Source organism: Puma concolor, chromosome B1, assembly GCF_028749965.1.
Source record: "Puma concolor isolate L17-30 chromosome B1, mPumCon1.1.hap2, whole genome shotgun sequence".
NCBI classification, from domain to species: Eukaryota; Metazoa; Chordata; class Mammalia; order Carnivora; family Felidae; genus Puma; species Puma concolor.
The window spans coordinates 49,116,322-49,136,679 of NC_141670.1; the positions used below are offsets into that span (position 1 = coordinate 49,116,322).

General features: G+C 46.8%; 1 protein-coding gene across 4 annotated transcripts in view; it reads left to right on the forward strand.

The window, feature by feature from the left end:
• Positions 1-9,797: 9,797 nt before the first annotated feature.
• Positions 9,798-20,358, forward strand: part of PTK2B (protein tyrosine kinase 2 beta) — a 125,881-nt gene continuing 115,320 nt past the window's right edge. For 2 of the 4 annotated variants that reach the window (XM_086703745.1, XM_086703747.1), the window contains exon 1: positions 9,798-10,002. The gene's annotated coding sequence lies outside the window, so the exon portion shown is untranslated. The remainder of the gene's footprint in view (positions 10,003-20,358) is intronic. The other 2 variants (XM_086703743.1, XM_086703744.1) reach the window with 2 other exon arrangements.

The following is a 20,358-nucleotide window of genomic DNA, read 5'->3' on the forward strand; positions in this document are numbered from 1 at the left end:
CGTCCGGCGCGCTGAGCGACAGAGGCGCGGGCCAATCGCGAGGGACGCGCTCTGGAGGCTCCGCCCTAATTCCAGTCGGCGCAGGGAAACCCCGGAAGAGCGGGGCGGGACCCTGTACTTCGCGGTTCCCGCCGGTCCCGCGCGTGCTCGTTGGCCTCCGCCTATCCTCGTCGGCCTCCGCCTGTGCTCTGCAGTCTGGCCCGGTTCAGGGAGAAAGAAGCTGCCCAGTTGTGCTGTAGGGCTTCCGTGTCATTGGAAACCTATTAACGGTTTGAAATGGGAATGAAATTTAAGATCCTTCCTCACCGAATCTCTGGAAATCTCAGGTCGGCGAGGTTGGAGAAGAGCGAGCCCTCCACTTCCTGGTTCTGGAATAATGGTTGAGTCTTAAGCATCTGTTTACCACTTTTGCTTTCGTTGTTTACTTATTTTGGCGAGACTTATTCCTGCTCCCTGAGATAAGGAGGAAACAGGTGAGAGAAGGGGGTAGTGGGAAGACCTCTAAAAAAGACACTTTTCCGGTCCGTGCTTGCATAAGTGGGTATGTCACAATCTTTCACGATCTTTCACGATTTATTTCGTCTTGAGCAAAATGATCACCATTTGCAGCTCTTTTCTGCATGAGATGAGCATTAAAGTGAAATGAATATGGAAAGTGCTTATTACATTAGGCAACCCCCCTCCCCCACCCCCCCCCATTAAACCAGAGACATTTAAGGATTTCTGCAAAGTTAGCTATGGGAACTAGAATCCAGGCTGAATCTCTCCAACTCCCCATTCCTGCCTCAGTTTGATCACTTTACAGCCTTCAGATGTAGGATCCCTTTCCCCTGACACATTTCCATTTTCTTGGTTTGTGTTGGAAGACAGTTCACGTGTGTCATTTTTCTGTATTTGAGCAGAGGCACTGACGGCCTTTTTTGGAAAATCTTTTCAGGGATTCTTCTGTGGTGGAGAGCTGTGGAAGATAGTGTCCCCCTCCAGGCAAAGATCCAGCAGATTTAATCTCCCTTATGCGACATTCATTTTCCCTAAGCTTCTAGTGCCTCTCCTATAATGAAGCCTACCATAGCCCTCCTCACCTAAGTTTCTGGTAATTGGGGCTCAGAAAAGTGTCCCCAATGCTTATTCCCAGTAAGTTACCAGTAACTTATATCCCCAGTAAGTTATTCACAGTTACCAGTGTTAGTAACCCACTGCTCTTTGTCTCTGATCCAGGAGTCTCATCTACCAGCATTCTTGATTCTGTGACAGGCTAACTTGTTAATTTGCAAGAAGGCTAAAATCTCAGTCCTTTTATAGTTCTTGACAATTGTCTTCCAAGCTTTACCTCAGAACACCACCAACCCCCCTCCGCCACTTTCCCACGATGCCAAGGGGATGAATACCACTAATTACCACCTTCTGCAATGTTTCTAATACATGGTTCCTGGTCCTCCTGCATTACCTGGGGAGCTTTCTAAAAGCACAGATCCCTGGCCCACTTTGGTCTACTTGCCTCTGTGAGAGAAAGGCCCAGGAATTTGCATTTTCACATACTCTCCAGTTAATTCTCAGGTACAGTAAAGCTTGAGGCCCACTGTTCCAGAGCTTCTCACCCGAGGAGTCAGATCTGGAGTTTTAGTTATGGATTCAAAAATTAACCTTAGAGGCAGTCTCTGAAAAGACCACAAGATGGAGCTAATAACCCTACCCTCCAGGCATCTCCCTGAAAATCTTGTTTTCTACTTCATTTTCTGTCACTGTGTTCTCTTATCTGTGTGTCCCAGTTACTCTGTCAATCTATGTGTTTTGCTATCTGTGTTTCATTTTGTTCCTACAGGGCTTTTTTCCCTGTTTATTGTGTCATTGGTTTTCTCAGACTCTCTGAGTGGGGCCACAAATCAAAACAGGTGAAGAGTAGAAATTGAATATATCTTATTTTCTCTAAGCAGAATTCAAAAGTTAGTATTCAACCAGTAAGGTTCTCCAGGTTTTCTGGAAATCCAGAAGAGACTTGGTTCTATTCCAAGCCCCACTACTAGCCAGAGGCATGACCCAGGACATATTACTTCACTTTTCTGGCTTCCTTTCCCTGGACTATAAAGGAAAGGTGGAACTAAATGCCCCTAAGTTCTCAGCAGCGCAGACACTCTGAACTTTTTTTATACTTTGCATAATTTCAGTAAAGAGGGTGACTAATACTTACCCAGAGACCAGAAAAGAGAAATCTTGGCGACTATAACCAATCTGTCACCAGCTTCTGTTCCTTCTTTCAGTAGAAAGGAACTTTTTCATAGGACTTTGAAGTTCAGGTCCTCCCTTGTACCTACTAAACTAATGCAAAAGCCCCACTGGCAGTTCTCACTGTTGATAATTTGCCCCATCTCGTACCCCAGACATTCTTGCCAGGCACTGCCACATTCTAGGCCCTTGCTATAACCATGAAAATTAATGTAAGGAATGACAACTATCTTTTAAGTGTTGTGTGAGAAAAAAATCCTAGGTGCAGAAAGATAAGTATTCTTGTTTTTTTTTTTCCTTTTTAAATCCGTAGGCTTGAAAATTATTGCAAATAAAAGGCAGAGAGATTAACAAGATTAGATTTTTTTTCTTTTAAAGGCGAAACCCAACTATACGCTGCCTAAAAGGAGCCCACTTTAAATATGAGCATACGGGGCGCCTGGGTGGTGCAGTCGGTTAAGCGTCCGACTTCAGCCAGGTCACGATCTCCCAGTCCGTGAGTTCGAGCCCCGGGTCAGGTTCTGGGCTGACGGCTCAGAGCCTGGAGCCTGTTTCCGATTCCGTGTCTCCCTCTCTCTCTGCCCCTCCCCCGTTCATGCTCTGTCTCTCTCTGTCCCAAAAATAAATAAACGTTGGAAAAAAAAAAAAATATGAGCATACAAAGAAGTTAAAAGAATAGAAAAAAAGGTATACCATGCTAATAGGAGTCAAAGAAAGCTGGAGTGGCTCTGTTAATATCCAAAAAGCAGATTTCATTTCACAGAATATTACAGGGATAAGATAATATATAGGATGGCTGCTGAATGCAACAGTTGCAAAGCTGACAATTGCAAGAACCATTGCCAGACATAGGCAACCAGACGTGCAGACATAACTGAGCTTATTCAACAGAATTACCAAGGAAATCTTTGAGAAAATCACTGTAGTCTGATGCTTGATGTGGCACACAGTGATGGCTTAGGCCTTCTCTGAGGCCTAAACCATGGAAAAAAGGAAGGTAGGAGCTCTTATTCGGCTTGAATAATGCAGGGAGAACTTCCATAAGAAGTAGTGTTAATGCAAGTAGTTAGGAATACACTTAGGGTAGTAAATTGCCTGCCTCTGGGTCAGATTGGGTTGCAGACTTATTTGATCCACATGTTTTTTTTCCCCCCTCTGTACCATTTATCATATATGATCTTGTAAGCCTCAACTTTTTTTTTTTGTTTCAAGTGTTGATTTAAATTCCAATTAGTTAACACATAAGGTAATATTAGTTTCAAGAGTAGAATTTCGTGATTCATCACTTACATATAACACCCAGTGCTCATCACAAGTGCCCTCCTTAATACCCATCACATATAGCCGATCCTCCCCTGTTATCCCTCCAGTAACCCTCGGTTTGTTCTCTATAGTTAAGAATCTGTTTTGGAGCACCTGGGTGACTCAGTCGGTTAAGCATCCAACTCCTGATTTCAGCTCAGGTCATGATCTCACAGTTCTTGAGTTTAAGCCCTGCATCAGGCTTTGTGCTGATAGCATGGAGCCTGCTTGGGATTCTCTCTCTTCCTCTCTCTCTCTGTCTCTCCTCTGTGCTCTCTCTCTCAAAATAAATAAATAAACATAAAAAATGAGAATCTGTTTTCTGGTTTGCCTCTCTTTTCCCCCCTATGTTCATCTGTTTTGTTTCTTAAATCCCACATATGAGTGAAATCATATGGTATTTGTCTTTCTCTAAGTTATTTCACTTAGCCTAATACACTCTGGATCCATCCATGTTGTTACAAGTGGCAAGATTTCATTCTTTTCAATGGCTGAGTAATATTCTATTGTATATATACACACCACATCTTCTTTATCCACTCATTAGCTGATGGGCATTTAGTAAGCCTCAACTTTTATATTTTTAGAATCTTTTAAATGTTTATTTATGTTTGAGAGACAGAGACAGAGCATGAGTGGGAGAGGAGCAGAGAGAGACGGAGACACAGAATCCAAAGCAGGCTCCAGGCTCTGAGCTCTGATCTCTCAGCACAGAACCCGACTCGGGGCTCGAACTCGCAAACCGCGAGATCATGACCTGAGCCAAAGTCAGACGCCTAACTGACTGAGCCACCCAGGCGCCCCTATTTTTTTTTTAAATGTTTATTTTTGAGAGAGAGAGAGAGAGAGAGAGACAGAATGCAAGTGAGGGAGGGTCAGAGGGAGGGAGACACAGAACCTGGAGCAGGCTCCAGGCTCCGAGCTGTCAACACAGAGCCTGACGTGGGGCTGGAACCCAGGAAGGGCGAGATCATAACCTCAGCTGAAGTCGGATGCTTAACCGACTGAACCACGCAAGCATCCGTGGCTGTAGACATGCTGAATAGCAGCTGCTCCCTGTGGGAGGGACATTTGTTCTCCAGTTTGCCACAGTCTCTATCCAGCTAGCTTCCCTCACATTCCCTGCCTTGCCTCTGTAGACACTCAAGCTTTCAACCCCTTGCCTGGATTTCCCCAGTGAAGGTTACACCTGGCTGCTATTCACCGTGAAGGAGGCAGGGTGGTAAAATACTCTAGTACAGACAGGCAACTTGGTAACTTGGCAAAATGAAATCTAAACTGATTTTCCATTTTCCAGAAATTTCTCTTTAAGCACCCAATTATTTTACTGCAAATATTTTGAGTAGACATTTTTTGAAATGTATCGTATGATTTTTCTTTCTCTAAAACCTAGCATGCAGAACATCATTTGAACGTTCCTTCACGATTTACCAAAACAGACAATAATTACTGTGCTATGCTGGGTCATAAAGGGGTGCCCTCAGGAGTTAATGCAGTAGGTAGGGTTGTTTGTCCCTATTCTGTAAATGGCCACAGATGCCTATGTTTTAAGGGTTCTTAGAGTTGCTAGGCACTTTAGTTTTCTTTCTTTTTCAGAGGTTCTTCTTGCTACCAGCACCAATCTGCCTGTCACAGCCTGCTCTCGATCCCTAGTTAATGCTTCCAACCTAGTGTGGGCTAGGAACAGACAGCCACATTTGTTAGATTGCGGATGTCGATAATGGCAAGACAAGGTTCGTACAGTGACGCCTTTGCTTCAGAGCTTATCCATAGGTTGTGGGGACCTGGCGAGCTCACTCACAGGTGGGAGTAAAGGATTGAGGGCCGAGAAGGCCAAAGTCACAGAAGTCACGGAGCTGACTCGAAGTGGGCAGGGCGGGAGGGAAGGCTGCATTTCCACACGGCAACTCTATGGGAGCACCCTCCAGCCCACTGCCCTGCAGCCACGTTGGGGAGCCACAAAAGTGCCAGACAGCAGTGGCCAGAGTTGTGGAAACTGCCTGGCCTCTGAGGCACTGAGGCTCTGCCTGTTGCTTTTAAAGGGAAAATAAAAACATTCTTCTGACTTCTCCAACTGCCCTCCCTCTTGGGTACCCAAATTAATTTCTCAGTGGATTTAATATGGCTTTATTTTTCCCAAAGAGATTCACTTTGGCTTATGCCCAGGAATCTGTTTTTTTCCCTCTATGGAAAGATTTTATTTATTTTAACTTTTTCACTATAAACATTTCCAAACACAATATTAGAGAGAATGGTATAATTAACCCCCACATACCCATCATTCAGTTTATGTCAGTTATCAAATTTGCTATTTTTGTCTCACTTCTCCCCTCCACATTCAGGGGGATGGGTGTGGTGGAATATTTTAAAGCAACCATTATTTTTATTTCAGGAACACATTTTTTTAAGTTACAACAGTATATAATACCTGCCATTTATTGGTAGCTATGAGCCATAGCACTAGCAGGGAAATTTACATGTATTATTTCTAGTCCTTAGACAACTGGGTCAAGTAAATTATTCCCATTTTATAGATGAAGAAATTGAGGTTCAGCCTTAATTTGTATACAAAAAAATACTCTGAATGATAGTATATTAGGATGCATTTTTTAAAACTTTTTTTTAATGTTTATTGTTTTAGAGAGAGAGACACAACACTAGCAGGGGAGGGGCAGAGAGAGAGGGAGACACAGAATCTGAAGCAGACTCCAGGTTTGAGCACAGAGTCTGACACAGGGCTCTAACCCATGAACCATGAGATCATGACCTGAGTTGAAGTCAGACGCTCAACCGACTCAGCCACTCAGGTGCCCCCTTAGTTAGGATGCATTTTAAGCTATGGTGACAGAAAAGCCCCCAATGCAGTAACCTGAACAATTTAAGTGTCTCTTTCCTTCTCATGTAAAAATTCAAGTAGGCCCAGGGGCGCCTGGGTGGCTTAGGTGGTTAGGCATCCAACTCTTGGTTTCAGCTCAGGTCATGATCTCATGGTTCATGAGTTCAAGCCCACATCAGGCTCCACGCTAATAGCACAAAGTCTGCTTGGGATTCTCTCTCTCCCTCTCTCTCTGCCCCTCCCCTGCTTACGTGCATGCTCTCTCTCTCTCTCCTCTCTCTCTCTTCTCTCTCTCTGTCTTTCAAAATAAATGAATAAACTTAAAAAAGTTCAAGTAGGCCCAGGCCATGTCTAGGGCTTGCTTGATGGCATTATGGACCTAGCCTTCATTTCTCAACACCACAGACCAAGATGGCCACTCCAGTTTCCATCAGTAGGTGCAAGTGGAAAAGGAGGTAGTGGAGGCTGTGCCCATTCCCTTGAAATGCACGATCCTGAAGCTGCACACACAACCTCTACTCACCAGCCGTGGCCCAGACCTTCATCACATGGCCATACCTGCAAAGGAGACTGAAAAATGTAGTCTTTATTTTGGGCAGCTTATGACTAAAAACCAGGGATTCTATTACAAGGGAAGAAAGGAGGACAACCAGCAGTGTCTTTATGATGGAATAAAGGGTCCTTTTGAAGTCTAGGGCATGGTTTTGAGGTTTGTTTGTTGTTTTGTTTTTGTTCTGGTATCAGCGGTGGTCCATTTAGCAAACCCAGCAGTACCTGGTTTAATTAGAGGTAGATGTCCTTTGGTGATGAAGGATTTCAAGTATTTAATCCTTGTGCCCAGTAGTTTTTTTTTTTTTTTCTTTGCTCATTTTGTTGTTCTTGTTCAGAGCACTTATAACCAGACTATTCTTTTAACATGAAATTTATTCTGATAATAAAATTATAGTATTGATTTTATTCCACTATCCGTAATGGAGAGACCCCAATTACCATTACATGCCAATGACGGGTTTAGATTCAGTTCTGCTCTCTCCCACCTGGGTGGCTGTGGACAAATTATTTACCTTTTCCTCCTTTTCCTTTCTACCAAATAAGAATGCTACTATTTACCTCAATGAATTGTGGAGATCAGTTAGATGATGGATGAAAATTCTAGTCACACAGCAAACACTTGACAGATTGTATCTGTTCAGATACATATGTAATCTCTCCCCACTGAACCTACCCTATTTAATTCCTATTCTTTTTTTTATTTAACTTTATTTTTTATTTTTTAAAATTTACACCCAAATTAGTGTATAGTGAAGCAATGATTTCAGTAGATTCCTTTATGCCCCTTACCCATTTAGCCCATCCTCCCCCCTTTTTTTAAGTAAGCTCCACGCCCAATGTGGGGCTTAAACTTACAACCCTGAGATCAAGAGTCACATGCTCTACTGACTCAGCCAGCCAGGAGCCCCTAATTGCTATTATTTCTAAAAATAAAATCATAGTATGTTATAGCACAATAGCATTTTAATCACCATAGGATGTATTTTTTCATACCAATCAATTTCATACCTATCATACCCATCAATTAAGTGGGGCATCACAATACCCTGTGAAATGGGTAGAAAACATACTACTTATTCCTCTACTCTCCTAGATTAGGAAATACAAGCGCAGAGAGATCGATCTGCTTGCCTAAAGTCCCGCCTTTCCTCTTGACTGGATCCTTCCCATGTGCAGGTTAACCTGTTCCACTAGCTACCATCTTAAACAAATGACAAAACACACAATGAGACATAGGTAGAATCTTTTAAGAACATTTATACAGAATTCTAGGCTCTGGGAAGCATTTCTGATAGGTTTTTCACTAATACTGCATACAACACAGGCAGTATATCCAACCCAGGGAGTTTCCCAAGGTCCTCTTAATAAATAAAACCTATGATTGTACGGTGCTAGGAGCTAGGTTTCAGAGCTTTAAAAAACAAAAACCTCTGAAGAATTCAACATGCTCCAAAAATTTTGAATATCTGAAAATTTCTCAAATTACAGCCCAGCCAGATTGTAGGTTATGGATTTGGCCACATGATGGCAGCATACACAAACTCACCTTTTCTTAAACCTATTTGGAATAGTTTTGTTCCTTCGTTCCCATTGCCTCCGGCTCAACACAGACCCTCAACTGTTAATGCAAGTATCTAACCTTCACACCATTCAACATTCATCTCCTCATTCCTGTGCACAAGAAGACAGAAGGGCCCCCCATTTTCCTAAGCCCTCTAAAACCTGCAGTGGCGTCCAGGAGTCAGCTGATCACCCTTTGAGAGACATTGACATTCTGGCTCTGTGGCCTTGGACAAGTTAAGGAATCTAAGCCTTGGTTTTCTTTTCAGAAAGTGGGGGAAATTAAATGAAATCACGTAAACTGAAAGCTTTCTTAGCAACAGTGGTTGGTGTTGAAACTAGCTCACCAAATGCTAGATTTTCCTTTTGTTCTCCTGGGGTGGCTAATCCATTGAGTTTGGGGTTGCGGGTGAGGGAGTATCAGGGGGGTCACCACGTGTGCCAGGCTGTCACCTATGGCTGCACAACTCCGGGGGCCACCATCTTCAGAGACGACCCTGTGAATAGTATCTTCCAGAACTCCGGGAGATCCTAATTCTTCACAGGACACAGGATGAAGAAGCTTGGGGCAGGGGCTCTGGAGAGGAGCTTTGAGGTTGTGGGGGACATTGAGGACACACCAGCTTTGCGACCTTATGCTAAGTCCAGTTCACCTCCTCCTACTCAAGGGAAGTCAGGAATTTTTCTAGCAATAGGGGAAAACGGTGTCTAAGTGCCCTTGAGTCACTGTCTTGAATTTCACTGCCCTGCTGGCCTGAGTAAAGAGGTGAACCAGCCTCTTTGTTTGGGCAGCCAAGTTAGCTGATATGGAGATGGGGCCAGGTAAAGGCTGCCCAGCTTCTGTGACAATTCTTGTGCTGCCCCTGGTCCTGCCCTCTCACAGCACAAGCACCTGGATCAGTTCTGCCAAAGCCCCTGGCAATATTCACCTGATCCCAGTGTCCCATCAAGGGGCTGGGGCCACTGTAGAAGTAGGGGGGAGAGGGGGAAACCCCGGAGGGGCACAGATGCTGAGATTATTGGAGGCAGGTAACAGCGTCCCACTAGGAGCCTAGAGAGGAAACACCAACGTCTAAACGTGGCCTCCAAAAGCCGGCCTGTGGAGTAGGAAGAGGGAGGGGTGGTTGAAATTCAGAGGGGTCAGCCGCTCAAAGGGCACTCAACAGCAGAAGACCCCTTCTGGGGTTGGGAGAGGGCTGCCCAGGTGGGCACGTGCAGCTCAGGGAATTGGTGGTGGCGTCTACTTCAGGGTTTATGGTAAGAGGCTGGAGCAGGCACACACTCAGCACCACAGACAACACACCCCACCCTTTAAGGAAGTGAGGAGGAGAGCAGCAGGGGTGTGGTTAACTAGGAGGAGGAGAGGGGAAAACACAAACCTGTCAGCCCTGTTACTCAGCGGAGGCCTCCGGAGCCACCGCGGATCCCTTACCTGCCGCAGCCCCTGGACCCACCTGTACCTGCCGCCGCGCAACCCGCGCCTCACCTGGCGGAGCCGAGGAGCCGTCGGAGTCGGCGCTTCTCTCGGTGTGAGTCCCCTCCCGCGATCCGGGCTGAGCGCCCAGCCAGAAGTTGGAGGCTGGACGGGGTGGCAGGGGGTGGCAGGGGGTGATTCCGAGACTGGGGGTACCTGGACCGGCCTGAGAGTTCCTGAAAAAGGAACTCAGGAGTCGGAGCTGCTGGTGCACCACATGCCCAGGCTCACTAGCCCTCCCCAAGGGTAGAGGGATTCTATTTTTGGAGTTAATTTGAGACAGAAGGGTGTTTCTCCCTCTTTGTCCTCGTTAAGTATTCGTGGAGGGGAGGCGTGGGGGGGGGGGGTGTGCAGATGATGAGAAGGCACCAAAGGGCCACCTGCCTCTAAAGGTTAGACCAGAGAGCAACAGACTAGGGCTTTCAGAATCCGGTCACAGGTGCTGCCTCAGAGCCCCTCCCTGCGTCCTGCCCTCTCCCCTCTCCCCATTCCCTTCAGCACCCCCACCCTGGTCCTATTCCCTTGCCCTTCCCACTGCTCTGGCATGGACTTCCTGCCCCCCTAGAGGGCATCTGCTAAATCAAGCCCTGACTGGAAGCAAGCTGGGAGGGCTCTGAGAGGGGAATAGAGACAGAACTCCAGGGTGTGTGTGTGTGTGTGTGTGTGTGTGTGTGTGTGTGTGTGTACTAAAGTTAGCACTCCCTGCACACTGGTTCTTTGTGAAACTACCTTCTAAAGGCCATGAAAGGGTTAAGTTCTGTGCTGCCTTCTCCTGCTGTCAGGCTGTGCGTGGGCAAAGCCTTGGGTGGGTGAACAAGGAACATATGGGTGATGTTCTGAGCCCACCGAGCCCCACCACCTGCCCTAACCCTCAGCCATCTGACACTGGCATCTCCCCACACCCCAAATGTGGGGCTTAATCCAATTAGACTCTTTTAAAGGGGCCAGGGGGAGAAGGGAAGCAGAGTTTGGACACAGAGGGGGCATGTGCCAGGAGGGTTTGGGAACCCAGGAGGAAGTTTCTGCTGACCTGTAGCTAGACCTGAGCCCACAGGGACAGTTGGTCTGGAATGATCAGGTAAGGGACATGAGCAGGCGCTCTCTCCTCACCTGAGTCCCGGCCAGGAAATGCTGTTGGGGAGCTAAGCCCCAGCTTTTCACAACTCTGAGGGAGGGAGAGGAGACAGAGATGAAAAAGTGAGTAAAGATGGAAGGGAAGGAGGAAGCAGTCACATTCAAGAGATGCAGCTCTGCCTGAACATTCTTCATTCATTCATTCATTCATTCAATAAGCATCCACTGAACTTCCCACCTGAGGTCACATGCTGGTGCTGGGCGTGGGGAGACACGGGTGCATGTGATCCGCCCCTGCTCCCTGGGGCATGCTGCAATGGGAAGGGGCAGTGGTCACAGAGTCAGGGAAGACTTCCCGGCAGAAGTGACTCTAGGTGGAGACGCTAAGGATCCACAGGAATTAGCCAGATAGCGGGAGAGAGGGAAAAAGACCCGCACAAAGCACAGTTAGGGCTAAGACCTGAGGCCAGAAGCAGCATGACACATTCAGGAAACTGAAAGCAGTGCAGTGCGTTCTGAGCATGGAGAATGCAGGGGCGAGGTGAAGCTGGAGAGGTAAGTAGAGACAGCTCCAGAAGGGCCTGCTCAGGCTGCCATGGCAACTCGTGTTGGAGCAACGCTTGGGACCTAGAGCCAGGCAGGAGACTTCCCGGCATGCCTCTGACTCTAGGGTGGGGTTGCTAGATTTAGCAAATAAAAACACAGGACACTCAGATTTGAATTTCAGAGAAGCAATTAACCTTTTTCTAGTATAAGTATATCCCGTGCAATATTGGGACATACTTATACTCAGACGTTATTTATTGTTTCTCTGAAATTGAAGTGTAACTGGGTATCTGGTGTTTTATCCGGCAAGGCTTCTCTACAAGAAGGCTGAAGATGCTACCATGCTGGGGATAGGCAGGTGCCAGAACAGTCTCAGGGCATATTTATCTTGTAACCAATCCTCCTGGATTCCAGTTTGGGACTCCTTCACTGACTGACTGTGTTATTTCTTTCTCTGGTTTTTGAAATGTTTGTTTATTTGGGAGGGGGCCAGAGAGAGGGAGAGGGAGAGAGAGAGAATCCCAAGCAGGCTCCACACTGTCAGCACAGAGCCCGACACGGGGCTTGAACCATGAGATCATGACCTGAGCTGAAATCAGGAGTCAGAAGCTTAACTGATTGAGCCACCCAGGTGCCCCTGACCATGTTATTTCTTTAAAAACAAAAACAAAAACAAAAACAAAAACAAAAAAACTTGGTCCACGTGTTTATCTACACAGCTGAAGGACAATGATGCCTCAGAAAGAAATTGGGCTTTGGAGCCTGACGGACCTGGATTCAAATCCAAACTTGGCTGCTTGCCCACTGCGAGGCTCCGCACAGACCACTTAGCTCCTTGGAGCCCCAGTATCTCTTTTCTGAAAGAATACAGGAATACTTGGTTGTCCAGGCTGTTGAGAGGATCAGTGATAATGCATGTAGTTGCCTAGTGAGTGCTAAGGAAAAAATGGCAGATACTAATTTTTGTAATACCTCCATGGGGATGACCAAAGTGGTATCCACCAACTACTTGGGGCTCATTGATTTCTGTTTATATTTACCGAGCACTCCGAGATGCCAGGGGATATAATGTGGTAGGGTCCTGCTTCTAGTGAGAGAGTGGGTTAGCTCCTGGGCAGAGAGGGAGAGCTCGAATTGGCTTTTGTTTTTCCAGCTTTGCCATTGCCTTCGAGTATGACCGGCTGCTAGGGGAGAAGATCCCCAGCTCTCCTCTTGGAGGAAAGTGGGTTGGGGAGAGGCAGTGGCTCAGGGCAGAATTAACTGAAGGGAAATGTGAATGAATTAAAAGAGAGAATCCACATAAAACACCTAGCACAGCGCCTGACACAAACAAGTGCCCTATAAACTGTGGCTGCCCTTATTCCCATTTTTACAAGTAGCTTATTAGAAAAATAGCTTTCAGGGGTGGATGAAGAAAGGGTGCCTTGTGAACCATGTTTGGACTTTAACAGGGGCATTTGTGAAAGCAAACTAGGGGCCTCCGAAAAGGGAACCCGGAGGGAGTTAAGAATTTGTTAAGAGAAAGAGGAAATGGAAATTGTGTTCCCCTTGTGGGAACCGCTGAGTGAAAAATGGCCCCTCTTTCCAATGGCTAAGCCTCCCCATCCCCATGCCCAGTGATAGGCCTTTTGTCCCCAGCTCTTTAGAGCAGCATTTGCCAAACAGTGTTCAGAGAAACTCTATGCCATGAGATAGTTATGGGTGTTCCATTAGGGAAATGTTCAAATGAGCTGGCTCTCACAAATTTGTCATGCAAATTTGCACAGTCAAGGTTATGATAAGTCCTGCAGAAAAAAGACTCCTGTATCACTGGGCCTACTAGCATTCTGTAAATTTGACTATAGAACTCTGGCAGGGGTGTAGGCAAACCTATTATTGTTTCATAGGAAATAACATTTCATATCTAGTGACAGTTGATGTGGGTACAGTTCTGGGACCAAGCAGGTCTTTCAGAGGACATTATTCATCCCATAACTCTATCAGGGAGGGATCTAATTTATTGTAGACTCAGCGGTGTCCAACTTACAGAAGATCTTCAGGGACTGAGCACTTATGTAGAGCTGTCCCTGCACCACATATCCCCCATGGACAGAAACCCCTACTCGTGTCAACCAAAATCTTACTGCAACTTACCCCCATTTCCCATTGTTCACAGAGAACCCTGGGGAAAGTATGGCTCTTAGCAAGTAGCCCTCCATTCTGATGGCAGTAGCTCAGTGCCCTGAATATGGCTAAGACAGGCACAGTTGGTGCGGGAAGGGAAGGAAGGGAGCATACCTGGGTAGACCCCAAGTGGTAGGTCTCCCAGCCTGTAAATTTCCCCCTGCCCAGGAGTGGCCTTGCGGCCTTGGCCTCCCAGAGGAATGGGGCTCTCAGGTGGTCACACATGGGTGGCTGGAGATACCCAACTGCTGGCATGTTCAGGGCTGCAAGGGTGGTGATTAAGAGAAGTCCTTGCTGGCTCAGTGACTGAGGGTTTCTCCTAGACTCTGGGTCATTTCTAGGGTAGAGGGGGAGGAGCAAGAATAGTGGCCTCCACAATGCTAACATGGCTGGTAGTCCTATGGTCAAGTGCAAAAGCTTGGAGTCAGTCAGCCAAGCTTCCAGCTCCAGTTCCTGGACTTGTTGCTTGACATTAGGCAAGTCGCGTAGCCTTGTCCTCCTCATCTATAAGACAGGTGAGAAAGGAGGCAGGCAGTTGGAGGAGGGGGGCTGGGGTAATAGGCATTTATCAACTTACATGGCCTATTTCAATATTTTAACATCCCTTTTGCCTCAACTGCACATAAAAGAAATCCCGTCCTTCGGGGCGCCTGAGTGTCTCAGTCGGTTAAGCATCCGACTCTTGATTTCTGCTCAAGTCGTGATCTCACGGTTCATGGGTTCAAGCCCCACATTGGGCTCTGTGCTGACAGCTTGGAGCCTGCTTGGGATTCTCTGTCTCTGTATCTGCCCCTCCCCTCCTTGCTCTCTCTCAAAATAAAAATAAATAAATTTAAAAATAAAATTCAGCCCTTCAACAGGCACACAGTAGGCATTGAATAAGTATGGCTTTCCTTATCATTCTACTTTTATACTTAGGGTTCACCTGAGCTGGTGGGGAAGCCCCTGAGGGAAAAGGCCATCTTCTGAGGGCTGGCACCCATGGCTTCTTGCGTGTGCTGTCTCACTGACCTGCATCACATCTCCAACAGTTTTTGCGTCTTGCCCCCCACTGCACACCCAATTCCCCATGCTTGATGAACAGCCTGGGCCTAATTAGCTATTTAACCATTAAAGAGACTTTCTACTACTGCCCATCAGACAATGGAGTCTGAATGGTCACTTGAGGTGTTGAACAAGCTGACAAGCTTCATGAGCTAGTGGCTTCACTCTCTTGGGGTTCTCAGCGTCCTGTGCAAAGCTCTGAGCTGTGTGAAGGCGTGGCTGTGGGGGAGGGGACCGTTTTTTGAGTCACTCTGCTGTTTCCCAAGGTATAATTATTACTCATGATGACAGTTTGATTAAGAGAGCAGGCTGGAGGCTGCAAATTCTGATGCCCTTTTTACCTAGACACAATGGATGGATTGGTGGGAACACAGGGGTGGTTCCAGGTGGGCTATGGGTGGGCGGCAAGAAAGGACACTCCCCTGGTCAACGTGATTATAACTAACACCAACTACCGCCAACATCCATGTAAGGGTGATCCTTCCCCATTTCTCTCTTGGGGACTGTTCACTAACATCTTCCTTCCAGTGCCCTTCTTGCCTCTTATGTCTTTAAATCCACCTACAAAGAATCTGGCCACATCACTCACTAGCTGGGGCCTCACAGGAACATACCTCTCCCAGTGTTTAGAACTTGACACTGGGTTTACTTGTTATCTCATGAGCCAGTCTCCCTTTCAGTTAGGCCAATTCTCCCAATACCTTTGAGGGCACAGGACCACCGGTCTCCTTTCCTGTGCCCCTTTTTCTGAGGGTCTTTTTCTGAGGGTCTGCCCACCGCCTGGATCTCTCAGACTCTCCCAGCTGATGCATCCCCACTGGGACAACTGAGGACCCTGGAGGTTCCTTGCAAGCCTTCTGGGAATTCTCTCCCCCACCCCCTCCAAGAGTTTGGGCTTTGTTTGCTCTTGGGGGATGGGAAGGGGCAGGGGTCTGTTTCCCACCAGTGAGAGAACAGCCCCTCTGGTCCTGGCCACTGGAACATCACATCTTCTGGTTTCTAAATGATGTAATTTGCCCCGCCCCGTACTTCCTCCCTAGCCTCAAGCACATCTCTGTTCTCCAGGATCTTTTGCAATGGGAACCCAGCTCCTCTCTTGGGGTGTGGGTTTACACTCTCCCACACCTGTTCCTGCTCCAGGCAGGTTAGCAGAGATCTGACACTCCAGCATCTCAGAAGGCACCCTTATCAGCAGCCGGTTACCTTCCCTCCTCTATTTTCACAAACACGGGCTACCAATGTACAGTGATGTGAACCTAGGCAGTCATAAGTGGCTTGAGTTCCCAAGCCCCTGGTGCAGGCAAGTTGGGAGGCCAGGTTAGCGGACGGCTGATCAGAAATGAAAACAAGACATGGCTCCAGTTTAGATCCTGCCATTTGCTAGCAATGTAACTTTGGAGGGGGAGGGTGGTCTCTTCAGTCTTGCAGACCTCCCTTTTCTCACTTAAAAATGATGAAGAAGTACAGCGTCCTTGATTAGATCCTTGAGAGAAATCCTTGACTTGTGTGGAAATGCCCTGGAAAGCACCGTAGGCACTCTACCTAGAAAGATGAAGAGTTGTGGGTTAGAGCCTTGACTCTGTCACTTTCTACCTGTGTGGCATTGCCACACAGAGACTTAGTTTTCTCATTTGCAACTTGTTCTAGATATTTGTTTCCTTTTTCTCCCCTCTTCACCTCCTCGACTCTCAGGGCCAGTCTTTCTTTCCTTTTCTTTTTTAAATGTTTATTTATTTTTGAGAGAGAGAGAGAGAGAGAGAGAGAATGCATGAGCAGGGGAGGAGCAGAGAGAGAGGGGGGACAGAGGATCCGAAGCGAGCTCTGTGCTGACAGCAGTGAGCCCAATGCGGGGCTTGTACTCACGAACCATAAGATCATGACCTGAGCCGAACTGACTGAGTCACTCGGGTGCCCCACGGTCAGTCTTTCTTTACAGGTGAGGGACTGTGTCTGTTCTCAGTGAGTTTACAGACTGGTCGAGGAGGTGGTAAATAAAGATACGTAACTGTAAGACAAGATGGGGACTTGCAGTGCCATAAAAGGCACCCATAAAGTTTGATGATGTCAGAGGATGGAGAGATTATTCTGTCTGGGGAGTCCAGGGATGCTTCCTGGAGGAAGTGGAATTGGAAAAACTCTGAAAGGATGGGTAGGGTTTGGCCACAGAAACTTGTGGATAAAGATGAGAGTAAATAAAAGCAGGGAAGTGGGAAGGCCTCGTCTGAATGACTCACTTTGGGTGGAGCCGAGGCTGTCAAAGGGCAATAAAGATAAGGGTGGAAGGTAAGATAAGGCTTCAACCTGCTGGCTGAAAAGTTTGAACATTACTCTGAAGGCTGCAGGGAGCCTTTGGACTTTATGCTGAAGATGTCAACTTGGGTGAAGGGGGCCCTGATCAAATTTGGGCAGTAGCAGGTAAAGAGCATCCGAGAAAAGAGAGCTTGACATTTCAGGAGGAGCAGCTATGATATGTTACAATAACTCATGTCTTAAGAGTCTGGATAAATTCAGGATGATATGGGGGTCCTGGAGATATCTGCTAGTCAATTGGAGGCTTCTCCATTCTCCGAGTTGAAATCGGTCCTTAGTTGAATGGGAAAGCTGTAGGGTTCATGGGAACATCAAATTGTTTACGTTATACCCAGAATTTGCCATTCTCCTTAATCCCCTCCTTCTTCCACACTTTTGATTCACAGATAAGCCCTTTCCCACAGCCTTCATTTTTTGCTAGGTATGCGCTAAGTGTCAGCTTGTCTCCAGGTTTAATGGCAACCTCCTTGAGAGTCAGTGAGCAACTTGCACTTAGATCTGCTGCCCCTCCATCCACCCTCATCAGTTCACGTGACTCCAGGGCTCTACTTCCAGCTAGGCCCTCCTCCCTTCAGCCCCCCCACTTCCAAGAGTCTATAAGACATTTCCACTTGAGTAATTCATCTTAAATGCTACATGTAGGAAGCCAAGTTCATCAGTTTCTCAAACAAAACCATCTCTTCCTCCAGGCGTCTTTCCTGTTCATGTAGTGGTCTTTATCCTAGAGTCCCAAGTCGGAAACCTTGAAGTTCTCTTCCCTTTCTCCTCTTTGCTTTTCTCTGCTCATATCTTACCTATCCCTAATCCTGCAGATTCCTCCTTCATGACTCTCATTTCTGTCTTCTCTTCCCCCACCCCGCTGCAGCACTGCTCTAGTCCAGGCCACGCTGATTAGCTAATATCCCCTAATATTATCTAGGAGCCTCTCTCTTTCCTTCTTCCAGTTCCCTCAGAAGCTCCCATGACCCTAGACAAATCCAGATCCCTTAAATTTAGTCTTCAGTGCCATCCATTATCTGGCCTTTGTCTACCCTTCTAGCTCCCCCATACTTTCCATGCTGAGCTCTTCACCCTAACTAGCCTGATCTGCTCACTGGTCCCCATCAAACATTTGCTCAAGTCCTGGCCCTGCCCGAAGCCCTGCCCACCTTCCCAACTCTGACAGAGCTTCTTTGCCTCCTCTGATCTGCCAGAATTTATTAGCCCATCCCAGTGTGAAATTCTTTGGGGGCAGAGAGGTGCTTTTCATTTTGTTCTCCTTCTTAATTGACTCAAGTCCCAAAGAGTGGAGATTCCATTTCCCTTCTTCCCTACACACTGATGCCTGGCTCACTGGGCCAGATGTGGATCTGCCTCATTCCCTGTGCTGGCATCTCAGCTGCCGATGGCAACAAAGCAGGAACCTCATTCCCCCCAGGTGTCAGGTTGTGCTCTTTGTCTCTTTGGATTTGTGGAGGTTTCCTCAAGCCCTGGGACAGGAAGTCAGAGATTTGGAGCAGAAGCTCCATAATCTCTTTATAAGCTACTCCTGTGTCTCTCTAATCCCTGGATCCTTGCCTTTGTCTTTTCCCTCATCCTCCTGCTTATTGAGCTCATTTGAACCAGACTGAAGGACAGGAGAAAGACAGGGTATAGGAAAAAATGCAGGGAACCTGGTAGAGGGGAAACTGCTTTGGGAATATGGAAGAGAGATTTGCAAGGCAGAGGTTGGCGGTTTTTAGTAACCCGGACTTAAGCCTGAATGTGCACAGGCATAGGGTTTGCCATGGTAACTGCACTCAGAGCTTTCTGGATCCTGCAGTCCCAAGATTTGAAAATCCTGAGTACACATTGGCTCCTTTATCTCCAGAGAGTGGCCCTCCATTGGCCCCAATGTACCTCTGAGCCCTCTCCCTCTTTCTCTTCCTGACTCTCTATGTAGAAAAACTCTTCCTGCTCCCGTTTGCTAAACACTTAGCCTCCAACCTGTGTTCACTCCCAGGGAAAGGCATGAGGGGCAGAGAGAACCCCACCCTGAGAATGGGAGCCCTGGGTCTAGTCAGTGGCTGCTCTGTCACTGTCCCTTCACATGATCTTAGATGAGTCACCTGGGTAAGCCTGTTCAAGTTTCAGGGTTTTCATTTGTACATACAATAAGGTTTGGGGACTTGTTAACAAGTGGACAGTTTTCCTCAAAACGGATCTTAGGCAAAAGCCCAGTACGTAAACCAGGTAAAAACAGACCCCCCCAGGGTTGAAGCAGGGAGGCAGGTGCCTGCTGGACCTTAAGCTCTTCCACAGTGGTCCCTGGGTGGTCTCTGGGCCCTCCATGCATCTCTTGGGGCCTGGGTCATCTTGGATCCTTTCCAGGCCTCCAGTTCTGGAGATCCTTATTGTTTGTGTGTGGTGGGGGCTGGAGAATGGGTCTGGATTCAAGTGGATTCTGTAAATAATGATCTCAAAGTAAGGAATCCAGCCTGGGGTAGGGCATGTGTATGTGTTGGGGTAGCAGGGTACTGTATGCAGAACTGCCTGAGAGCAGATGCATAATTTCCCCCTCTGAGCCAATGCATATACATGATAACGGGAAGAAAGCACAGAATTTTCGTCTGAGCTCCCAGGAACCTACGGCACCCCCCAAATATTAGGAATGACCCGCAAGGTTTTATGATGTGTTTTACCAACTCTTCACAGAAAGTACTTCAAAATTGAGCTCCATTGCGATTCAAGCAAACTAGGCTGTAAGCTCTGTCGAGGTCAGAGCCATGCACTGAGAGTCCGTGTTATATCCTAAGGATGCAGCTGGTGCCTGACACTCAGTTGGCGTTTGATATGCACAATGTGTGCCTGAAACTGACCATCTGTGTACCTCCCAATAAGGAGGTTGTTAAAAAAAAAAAAAAAGCTGATGTGAATATGTAAATGTTTTAGAGTAATATTTAATACGTTGTTTCAGTGACCTGTTTAAAATCACATCCTGTGTAAAATAATACATTGATTTAAAATATGGCTTTTCTCCAATGCCCCCTGGTACAAAACCTTTAACACTCCCCTCACATCTTTGACATCAGTGTCCTTCTCACCACTGGAACCAATTTTTTGAGTCAGCAATCCACGTTCTCGCCTGTATCATTGTCCCTACATTCTAAACAGAGTTGGTTACCTTTTTTTGTTGCAGACTGTGTTTGTTTATTTTTGAAGAGCAGCTCTTATAAGACCTAATTCACACACCATAAAATTCATCCTTTTAAAATGTACATTTGGTGAATTTTGATGTATTCCCAGAGCTGTGCAG